This window comes from Lactuca sativa, chromosome 4, assembly GCF_002870075.4.
Source record: "Lactuca sativa cultivar Salinas chromosome 4, Lsat_Salinas_v11, whole genome shotgun sequence".
NCBI classification, from domain to species: Eukaryota; Viridiplantae; Streptophyta; class Magnoliopsida; order Asterales; family Asteraceae; genus Lactuca; species Lactuca sativa.
In genome coordinates, this window is record NC_056626.2 from 354,452,044 (window position 1) to 354,464,249 (window position 12,206).

The window sequence follows — 12,206 nt, forward strand, 5'->3', positions numbered from 1 at the left end:
CCAACTTGTAACATCTCAAAAATCATGAAAAAAAATTTCTTTTTTAAAGGCATTAAATAAGCCATAAGTATCAAATCGTTTCAGCAAAGGTTTATATCAAATAAGAGTATCATCTCAAACATATTATTTTTATCAGAGTAAACATCCTAGGCTAAAACTTCTTGGTGTATGTCATGCGATCATCCCGAGCTCTTCCCTCTGCTACCGGAAGTACCTGAAACCAAAACTGAAAACCGTAAGCACGAAGCTTAGTGAGTTCCCCAACCTACCACATACCACATACGCATAACCGATGCATATAACCACATATTGGGCCCCCTACCTGCTGCATCGGGCCTTGCCCGGCATCAGGCCCCGCCAGGCATCGAGCCTCGCTCGGTATACATATTCGTCTCCCTTAGGCCCCGCTTGTCTCCGGGCCCCGCCCGCTAAACAGATACAATCATATAACGTAGCACATAACACATAAACTAAACATACTCTACTGAATACCTATCTTGGGCCCTACCCCTGTCCTGCTACTGATGAGTCATGGAACCTCGTCCACGTTCCTGCTGATAGTGAGATACGGGTCCCCTCCCACACTCACCTCTCTCCTAAATCGGGCCTCGCCCCTGCTCTGCTACTAATGAGATACGGAACCCCGTCCGTACTCTGCTAGTGGTGAGATATGGGACCTCGCCCACACTCACCTCCCTACCAGGCACATACGAGTATCACACAAACAACAAGTATAAACTAACATTAGATTTTTACTAGAGTACATTCGTTATTCACTTATGAATAAAAAGTATGATTATTTTTTTAGAGTTTAAATATTATTCATATATAAATATAACATATATAAACTCTTTACAATTTACATCAACTCTCGTCATATGTTATAATCACATATGAATAAAAAGTTTATTACTCTTCCTCACAAGTTATATTCATATATGACAAACATATTTATCATAATTTTGTTATAGTTTATTTTTTTATTCATATATGAATAAGTAGTTCAAAATTTTAAAACACGTCGTCTTTTATTAACATACTACTTATTCATATTCGAATAACAAATGAACTATAACAAAAATGTGATAATTTTTTTATTTATATATAAATATAACATATGACAACCATTAATACACATTTTATTCATATATAAATATAACGAGTGACGAAACATGATGTAAAAAATATATTTTAGGTAAAAAAGTTTTATTACGTATTATATTTATATATGAATGATACCTAAACTGTAAAAAAACTTATACGTTTTATTCATAAATGAATAACGCATGTACTGTAAAAAAAATCTGATCAATTTTTGTTCACTTATGAATAACAAGAGCCGAAACTCTATTTTTTTTTTATTTTATCTTAAAACTATATCAATATGGATGTCTATTTATAGAGAATAGAAAAATTATGAATATTGATATACTTAAAATAATTTTTTGATAAAAATAGCTTTCTAAATATAATAGAAAACAAAAAAATATATATATGTTTTTTATATGAAGGTAATGATTAGCATAGTTTAAGGAAACATGTTTGGTTAGAAAACACATGTATATCCGTTAGCCATTTTCGTCGGTACGCATTAGTGTTTTGCGGCAAAACAATTGTTTGGTTGAGAATGATTTCCTCATTCTCAATATTTTTTTATCAATTGAACTCTCCTCTCTCTCTCTCTATCTCTCTCTCTCTCTCTCTATATATATATATATATATATATATATATATATATAGAGAGAGAGAGAGAGAGAGAGAGAAAGAGGTAAATTCATGTGTTCTAACTATCTATTTTGTAGATATAGAATTAATTGTGCATCAATCAAAATTTAAAAATTAATTAATTAATTTATTGATCAGGGATATAATAGTAATCTTTACTATATTTAATTACGATAGGTATTTGAAATATTAATTAACCCTTTAAACAAGGGACATCAAAATCAAAGCCCTATAATAACGAACAAAATCTTCACCATATTATTAATATCGCTGCACACATCCACCACACAAACCAAAAGAGGTTGTCGGAGCCTCTTGTTGTCATCACCACCAACAACGTTTCTTGAGCAATCTTCATCAGAATAGGGTGTTTACAACACTGATACCTATGTTTATAGCCACCAAAGTGAACGATTAAGATGATAAGGGTGGCAAAACTATTATTGGATCCCGTCTTAGTGTGAATGAAGGCAGTGAGGTATTACTGCATCTGATGCCGGAGGAGGAACCGGAGTTCCATGTGGTGTCTAATAAACAATCAGGTTAGATTTTTTTTTTTTGGAGTTTAGGGTTTGATCTTATTATACGTAACAAATTTTTTTTCTTGCGATTGTCGATGACTTAATGTGATGTTGAAAAATCCTTTGAAAGCAGCCATTTTTCTAGTTAAAAAGTTCAATCCATTTGCTAGTCGACAACTGTGAACTCATTTGGATATTTCTCTATTCCTTATTAATATTTATTTAGATGCATTCTTCTCAATTTTAGATGATGTTATATTCCAATCTTGTTTTAGTGGAAAACTTTGAATTCAAAGTTGGGCATAGTCCCCCTGAATTTCCAAAGTTAGAAAATGCAATGATAACATTAAATTTGCATATTTTGTATGCTCATACACCATTCGATGAAATACCTCAATGAACTCTTCTTTTTGATTTTTTTTAAAGGAACAAACATATTCTATCTAGAAGAGTATATAACATGTCATTCTTGAGATAAATCTCGTCTCCTCGAATGACCTTCTTCATGTAAATCTTCGCTCCGTGTATGGTATTCTTATTAATATGAACAATGATGTTTTTCAAATAGCTTCTTGATTTAACAATTCAGTGAACATTTTAATGTCAATATTTCTTTTGAATTTGGTAATTTATAAGTTTTCTAAGGGCCTCTTTTAATAGAAAATAAAACGAGAATTATATTTTTTTTTATGTATAATGAAAGATATTGTTTGAGAAATGCATTGGAGATTCTTTTACCTCTCTAAGCTATGTGATTCATATTCTTTTTCAATTGTAAAAATTCTTGTTTACCATTCTTTAAGAATTTGGTTGTATTGCTCAAAAAAGAATGTGTCACTTGTATTGTTTAAGAATTATTCTAACTGTAGTGGTACGTGTGATTAGTTTTTTTTCTCTAAAATATATATATATATATATATATATATATATATATATATATATATATATATATATATAATGTTAGTACGTTAACTTTGTAACAAAATGAATTAATAGTTGGTATTTTATGTCATTATTTCATTTAACAAAATGAATTAATAATTTGTATTTTATAAGGTAACAGGTAATACTAACAAGTAATGTATTTGTTATTCTTTCAAAATGGCTTGAAGTATAAATCAAAAATTGGAATCAAGTTGATTATTTAGACCACTGAAGAAATCATATGTATTCGTTCAATAATTGTATTTTCAAGAATGCTATTATCTAAGAATTTTATTCATTTTTGATGACATTCAGTTAAACTATGTATATTTATATTAAAATATATAAGACTATTATTCTGTGAAAATATATATGAATTTGTGTTTTATGAATATATATATATATATATATATATATATATATATATATATATATATATATATATATATATATATATATATATATATATATATATATATATAAGAATGTTGTTACTATTCAACTTGCGGTTATTTTATTTTTTGTAAGAATATGTATGTATGAATCTATATTTACATTCAAACGACTATGAATATATAAAGATCATCTTAACTTTCAACTAATGGAGAAAAACTATTGTGTGTCTTCAAAATGTTAATCAAAATAGGTATTCTGTTAGAAAATGTAATCCGGCCTTCTCATAGAATATCATTTTAACATAATTACGTTAAAATTAAAATTGAATTAATTAAAAAAAATCATAATTCAAAATTAGGAGCATTAAATATCCCATAAAATCCTAAAATTTCATTAATTAAACTTGTGTTTTCTAATTAGTTGTTTGGTTAAAGTACCATAATACCCTCACAAAATAGTTTCATTAAATGAGAAGCTTTTTCTTTTTCTTTTTTAATTTCTTTAAAGACAATAATCACTTTCTTAATTTATCAAAAATGATTGGTCTACAATTAAACTTACACGCACATAATATTTAGTTAGAAGACAATAATCTAAGCCTATATATATATATATATATATATATATATATATATATATATATATATATATATATATATATATATATATATATATGCAAAATATAGAAATTCATAACTTTTTATCTTCTTTCCATTGATATCATATTTGATAATTTTTTTATTTTTTTATTTGTTCAAATTCATATTGTGAATCAGCACTATAAATCATTAATTTACAGCAAATTCACTGTATGAATCCATACAAATTCACATTGTGAATCTGCATAAATTCGTAGTGTGAATCTACACAGACTCATAATGTGAATCTGCATAGATTTCACAGGGTGAATCTATACAGATTAACAATGTGAATCTGAACAAATTCACAGTGTAAATCTGAACAAATCATTTTTTTAATTAAATTTGATATCAATGGATGGAGGATAAAAAGTTACTAATATACAAGATTGTAGAACTCGTTACTCGTTACCTGTTCAGCCGACTACCAAGTAGCGAGTACTCGGGAAGTACTCAGGAGTACTCGGGGAGTATTCAGATTCGGTCATTCATGTATAAATATTTTTAATGAAATTATAATTGTCAAAATCATAAGTTAAAATAATAAGTTGATTGAAATATATAACAAAATTAGATACACGTGAATACACCAAAATTGAAAAACACATAATGGTCTCACTTCATGAATAATTACTGAAAATTTAAGATATATTTAGTAATAATCACATGTGTGTGTGTTAAATAATAAATCATTAAGTATGTTATTCATATTAATCACCGAGTTGACCGGATTTTACAACACTGCTCAGTTCAGTAAGGGGCTGATCGGAGAGTACTCGGGATTCTGTAACTTATCTCGGTAAGGGGCCGAGTAACGAGTACTCGGAGGAGTAATCGGCCAACTCGGCGAGTTTTACAACATTGTTAATATATATATATTTTTACTTTTTTTGATGAAAAATTTGCTCTAAATGTTGACAAAAAAATTGGTTCTTTGGTTCTAAGGTTTAAAATGGTTCATTGTATATATATATATATATATATATATATATATATATATATATATATATATATATATATATATATATATATAGTTCAAATAAAAAACAGTAAATAATGTGAACGTAAAAACACTATTTTTGTATTATTATTCTGCAATGAATTTTATATCCACAACTTTATGTCATTATTCAGCAATGAATAAATGAATAGTCACAGGTTAAAACTAAAATTACAATTTACTACAAAAATGTACATACATAAATTTATAATAGAATAATAGCATTCTAATGAATATATAAATAATCAAACTTAATATTTATATTAAAATTACTTCAACAATACACATATACAACATTAATTATAGAATAATAATATAAACATAGTGTTTTTATGTTTTCACATTATATACTGTTTTTATTTGAACTTACTTCTTTCTCTCTCTCTCTCTCTCTCTCTCTCTCTCTATATATATATATATATATATATATATATATATATATATATATATATATATATATATATATATATATATATATATATATATACCTTAATAAGCATTTAGCATGTTTTGCTGAATACAAGACTTATTGCATTATTTACAACAATTTTATGCCTTACATATTAAGTAAAACTTTATCTAGTCTTGAAAAAGTCAAGAACCTAATCCACTAGTTGACTTAGACCCCTCAAAATCCCTATATATCTCCTTTTCACTTTATCAACTTTAATTCTGAATTATTGTTAGGCCATTGTCTCCACTTATATCGCCAATATCTCCTCTTTCCCTTATAAGTTGTGTCTCACCGCCATAAAAGCCCCATATTTTCCACAAACATTAACCACACTCCTCTCCCACCTCTTAATCCTAAATCCCATCGTCATCAACCACTAACGGAAGGGACGATTTGGATGTAGGATATCATGGCTAACGGAATCATCTTCTGGTTTCTCAACTCTCTCTCTCTCTCTCTCTCTCTCTCTCTCTCTCTATATATATATATATATATATATATATATATATATATATATATATATATATATATATATATATATAAGAAAACCCTAAATGCTCTACCTAAATAGCCGACATCACCAACGTTGGTTCACCACCATCACCACTTTCGACTTCAGATATCGTGAAATCACTCCTTTCTCCTCCACCTAAAACTTTTTTGTGTAGGCATCTATGTGTTTTTGTGCGCATCTGTGTGAGTTTTCTTTTTGTCTATTTATTTTTATTTGAACCCTAAATCGATATGAATCTATTTGATTTTTGATTTTTGATTTTCTGATATTTTGATTTGATGATTTGCAGGTCACAGTGAAAGAATCTAACTAGAAACATCTCAAATGGAGAACCCACGAGGGAACCCAGTGATGTTTTTGGTACGTCCCGGGTGCTCACTTGTGATGAGCCTTTAGGTTTGGCACATTTGTTTCTCTCTGCCTTTTTGTCCATCACGGTTTGTGTATCATATATGTTCATCTTCAAGTTTTTTTTGTTGCAGGTCCATTCGAAAGCCATATATTCAGCACAACACACACCACACAGCAAAATTCGTTTTTTTATTGATTTAACAGATGTTTAAAGTAGATATGAAAATATCTCGACACCACCACCATTGGGCTGGTCACATCCAGTTCTACCACCTTAACATTAAGAATAATTCGCGCCAAGTTTTTATCAGGTGCTCCGATCTGGTAAAACCTTCAATTGGATTTCTAGATTTGTTTAATTTAAATTTTTTTTCCATCCTTGATTTTTATTTGTGTTATAAATCCTCTTGGAACTGCATTTTCATCTTCTTTATGTAAGAGAGAGGATGTTGATTTCGTTAAGCACTTAAGTTGTTATGTTGCTCAAAGTGTTTAATACATTTAGAATCCGGTCAAACATAGTGTGCGTGTTCTAGGCTTGAAGAGTAAAGTATTGAAAGTATCCATTAGGACATGACTATTAGTAAATTGCAAGTTTTGCTAACCTTATTTGATCATTTCGTTTGTTTAATGGGGATTAAGGTCATATATTTGGTGTTTTTTTTTTTACTTTCAGTTTACACACGCCTTTGATATAATGTGGTGTGAAGGTTAGACTTCTTTATTAAAATTTTGAAGGGTGTAAAGGTGACATGAAGCAAAACCATCAAAACCTAATCTTAATCTTGAAACATGAACCCAACAACACCAGAGTTTGTCTCACACACCGCTTTTAATAAATACATATAAATACTCTACTCTCATCATCCAAATCTTCAATCCCACTTCCTATTATGCAACAACAAACTAAAGGAATCATCATCACCTTATATTTTCTAACAATTGTGCACTATTTTTCGTATAATGCCTTCAGTTGACGAAAAGCTTGCCATGGCCAAGAGTTGCTCTCATGGTAATCTCTCTCTCTCTCTCTCTCTCTCTCTCTCTCAATATAGACACGTATCTATATATAATACATGTGACTAACGTGTTTTTTTTTGGTGGTTTATACATACGGAGTAGTTACAGGAGATAAGGTAGTTGTGTAAACCACCATTGCCACCGCTATTCCAACTGTTAGTCTCCTTCTTGCTCTTCTTTACTTACTTGGTTTAATTCGCTAAGTGTTTCATCTTTATAACTTAAGCCAGATGACATAATATAATTCATAATATGCATATATATGTTTCAGATGGCAAGTACAAGAATAAAAAAACAAAGCATAAAAAAACTACACCTTTCACTACTCATGCATGCATATGGAGACCAAACAACCACAAGATCATTTGCTATCAGAGCACTGACTATCAGAGCACTGACGAACAAAAAAACAAAACATAAACAAAATGGCCAACCTTTCACACTCATACATAATAATTTTGATATGGCTGATGAATATGGTTTAGTTTTTTTTAAGGTACAAATGAGCTGCAATGGTTGGTTTAAAGTACAAGGAATTTTAGATATGATAAATATGATGGGTTTTAAGATTTGAGAAAGTTAACCGTGGACCAAAAATAAGTTATTAATTATAATTTGTTTTGAGTTTTTTATATTTTAAAATATTCTTCATTTGGTGTTTAAGATATGTAATGGATGGAACGTTTGACTTCAATATATATATTTTTTATGTTTTTTTTTATTTATGCTGTATTATCTATGATATGATTAGTAATGTTAACTTTATTTTATGAAAAAACAAACACACTTGAGTTTGGATTTGTACGACTCATTTTTTTATATTATCATAGTAGTTTTAAAATCTTTTGAGTACATATTCAGTTGATCTAAAAAAGTTAAGCGTATACATGTAGTTAGACATAGTATTATCATATTTATTTTATATATGAACGGCTGAAACGTAGTATTATACTTCTATATACTATATTATAATACATAAATAATAATAGTAGTAAATACAACATATTTAACATGGTGTACAAAAACATAAGCATTGATCTTAAAATTAAGAGGTATAAGGTTTTATGCTGAATTTACATCTAATACATCATTAAGCTCTCATTATCCAAAATATTGACAATCCCGCTTATAAAATTGAAAGTAAAGTGAATAAATGAGTTTGTGGCCGCCCCACCTCCACCTCCTTTGGTAAAGAGTAGTGTGTGGAATTGTTTAAAAAAAATTAGTTTGTATAATTTATGTTTGATTTTCATTTTATTATTTTATATCACAATTTTCGATTATTGTTATAATTGTAGAATTTGTTTTAATATATTATAGCTACCGACATTACTTACATATTTGAAAACATAAATTGATATATCCATTCTTAGCATGATTTGAGCCGTACTCATTTTGACTTTTTAGTGGGTTGAAATAAAATAAGTAATATTTTTAATAACTTTTAAGGAAATCTTCAGAAAAGTTTTAATATTTACGAAAAAATTACACGTTAGTGCCAAGATTTTTTTTTTGAACGAAAAAGTCCTGAAAACCGGCAAAAATTTACAGTTTGACCCTTTTTGACCGGTTGAAACCGGTACCAAATTAATTTAGGACTATTTCGTAAACCAATCCAAAATATTGGGACTTTTCTGTAAACAAAAAATATTAGTACTTTTCTATAAACAAAAATATTAGGACTTTTCTACAAACATAACCCTTATTATTATTATTATTATTATTATTATTATTATTATTAAAAATATAAATAAGAATACTATTTTTTAAACTTGTTATTATTAATATTGTTACTAATACATATAAATGCATTAAATGAAAAAATAATATTAATGACATTGTTTAAAATATAATATTTTTACTTTGTATATGGTCATTTCATATTTGTTATTATTGTTTTCAATTGAGAATATTAATACTTAACAATTTAAGAGAAGTTGCATATTAATAGTTTAAGGTAGTAGGGTTTCTTACTTTGTATATAAAATTATTTAAGGTAGAAGAATTACTTTCCAAATCCAACAAATCCACTACAAACATCTGTATAGGTAACTCATATCAAAATTCAAAAGTATTAATTACAATATTTTGTTTAATAAAAAGTAATAAGAATAATTCAAAACAATTAATCAAAATTCAAAAGTATTAATCCAAAAAACATGTCCTATTACTTTTTATTAAACAAGATATTGTAATTAATATTTTTTGAATTTTGATATGGGCTACCTATGTAGATATTTGTAGTGGATCTGTTGGATTTGAAAAATAATCCTTCTACCTTAACCATTTTTATATACAAAGTGAGAAATCTTTCTGGCTTAAACTATTTATAAACAATTTTAAAAATATGCAACTTCTTTTAAATTGTTAAGTATTATTATTTTGAATTGAAAAAAATAGCAACAAATGTGAAATGACCATATACAAAGTAAAAATATACAAGCAAACATTCATGATTTCAATGCTAAAAGCATCAACGTCTCCTCCACCTCCACCCTAAAACAATGTCATTAATATTATTTTTTCATTTAAATGCATTTATATGTATTAGTAACAATATTAATAATAACAAGTTCAAAAAAATATTCTTATTTATATTTTTAATAATAATAATAATAATAATAATAATAATAATAATAATAATAATAATAATAATAATAATAATAATAATAAGGGTTTTGTTTGTAGAAAAATCATAATATTTTTGTTTACAGAAAAGTCCTAATAATTTTTGTTTACAAAAAAGTCCCAATATTTTGGATTAATTTACGAAATAGTCTCAAATTAATTTGGTACCGGTTTCAACCGGTCAAAAAGGGTCAAACTACAAATTTTTGCCAGTTTTCGGGACTTTTTCCTTCAAAAAAAATCTTTGGACTAAAGTGTAACTTTTTCGTAAATATTGGGACTTTTTTGAAGATTTCCCTAACTTTTATTTGAACAAAAAATAACTATAAATGATATTTATTTAATAAAAAATGATTTCGATTGGGTTGGTAATGAGAGTAAGAGTTTGGATTTAGTTTGGTTATATAGGCTTAAGAAAAAGAAATTATTTTTTTAATGAATAGTTGAGTTGTGAATGAGGATAGTCTAAAGTGATAATAATCATTCGGTTTTTATTCCAATTTTTTTAATATAGGTCTGAAAATAGTTGAAATCATACATAAATAGAAACTATTCGAGGAAAGAACTATCTGACACACAACCCCCACCCCCTCCCAAAAGGGTGAAACAAACTATCCGACATGAAAAAAAAACTAATCATCGAAAAGAAACTATCAGTCGTAAGGAACAATCACGTGCCAATACAAAAATATTAGTGATCTCTGATGAACAATTCAATGGTAGTGAAGTCTGTACTGTAAATGTCGTGTATAAAAAAGTATTGTATGATCAATAATGCACAATCAATCATGTGTTCATTTATATTTGTAAAGAATCTTAATCTTCAAACTCAATTATAGGAGGTCATCGCCTCTATAAACTAATTTCTAAAGGAAATTATTCATAATCATCGCTTAGCGCGAGTAAACGGCTAGTGTGTGTGTGTGTGTGTGTGTGTGTATATATATATATATATATATATATATATATATATATATATATATATATATATATATATATATATATATCTGCATCCTAATAAATAAATAAACTTATTTTTCTATTGACAAGTGTCACAATATTAGAAATCATCATTAATATTATATGTCACCTATCATGCCATATGTCAACGTATTAATTCTACATTTTAAATTTTAAAATTTAAATTTCTCATTTTAATTATATTAAATTAACTAGGTTATAGTCTGTGGAAACAACGATTGATTTTTATAATTAAATTTTTATAATAAAAACTCATAATTATTAATCGATTATTTTAAATAAAATATTAATTAGAATATTTGGGGTTTTTAATTTATGTGAAATTATAATCATTGATTCAAATAAATATAAAAAATTATTTTTCAAGATATTTTAGACAGTTTTCATTTGTGAATTAATAAAATAAATGATATTGTATAACGAAGATTTGAATTAATTATAAAAAAATAAAACAACCATGAGAACATAAGTGAATTAAAATTGATATATGACAAATAAGAAAATTAAGTTGTTGAAACAAAAATATATGAAAAAATATAACAAATTACAAATGAAAAATATAATAAAGTTTTAATCAAAATAATAAAAAAAGACGTTATAATAAATATTATGCTACAAACTACATATAAATTTCTAAAAACTTATTTATAAATAACATTAACAGTTTTTATTTGTAGGTCTACCATTCTTATCTAAAATTAACAATTTTAATCATTTTCAACTTTTAACTTTAGACAAAGCAACATACAATTGATCATGTGTAAAAATCGGATCTTTGAGATACAAAACAACCTTAGATAAAGACTGTTATTGACTCTTGTTAATTGTCATTGCAAAACAAATGGCTATTGAAAACACAACCTTGTATCTTTGTGCCCTATAGAAAAAATAAGAATGTTAGTAAATTGATATAGTATAAATATAAATAAAAGTAAATATAATCATTGAAAATAACATGTTCATCCAAGGATCATTTCTATGGATAAGATTTCTTTCTTAAATTTTGGTATGAAATTTTACATGCTCAGTACTCAAACTATAAATGTGGTATCAA

The 12,206-nt window shown here is 27.1% G+C and overlaps 1 long non-coding RNA gene across 3 annotated transcripts; it reads left to right on the plus strand.

Moving 5' to 3' along the window:
- Nucleotides 1–5,918: 5,918 nt before the first annotated feature.
- Nucleotides 5,919–8,268, plus strand: LOC111896375 (uncharacterized). Of its 3 annotated transcripts, none has more exons than XR_006191009.2 (6): nucleotides 5,923–6,354; nucleotides 6,462–6,568; nucleotides 6,655–6,847; nucleotides 7,200–7,535; nucleotides 7,646–7,698; nucleotides 7,815–8,268. It is a non-coding gene; the product is annotated as an uncharacterized LOC111896375 (long non-coding RNA). The 3 variants fall into 3 exon arrangements; XR_006191010.2 differs by having other exon boundaries at nucleotides 6,655–6,834; XR_002851875.3 differs by having other exon boundaries at nucleotides 5,919–6,354; nucleotides 6,655–7,535.
- Nucleotides 8,269–12,206: the final 3,938 nt, after the last annotated feature.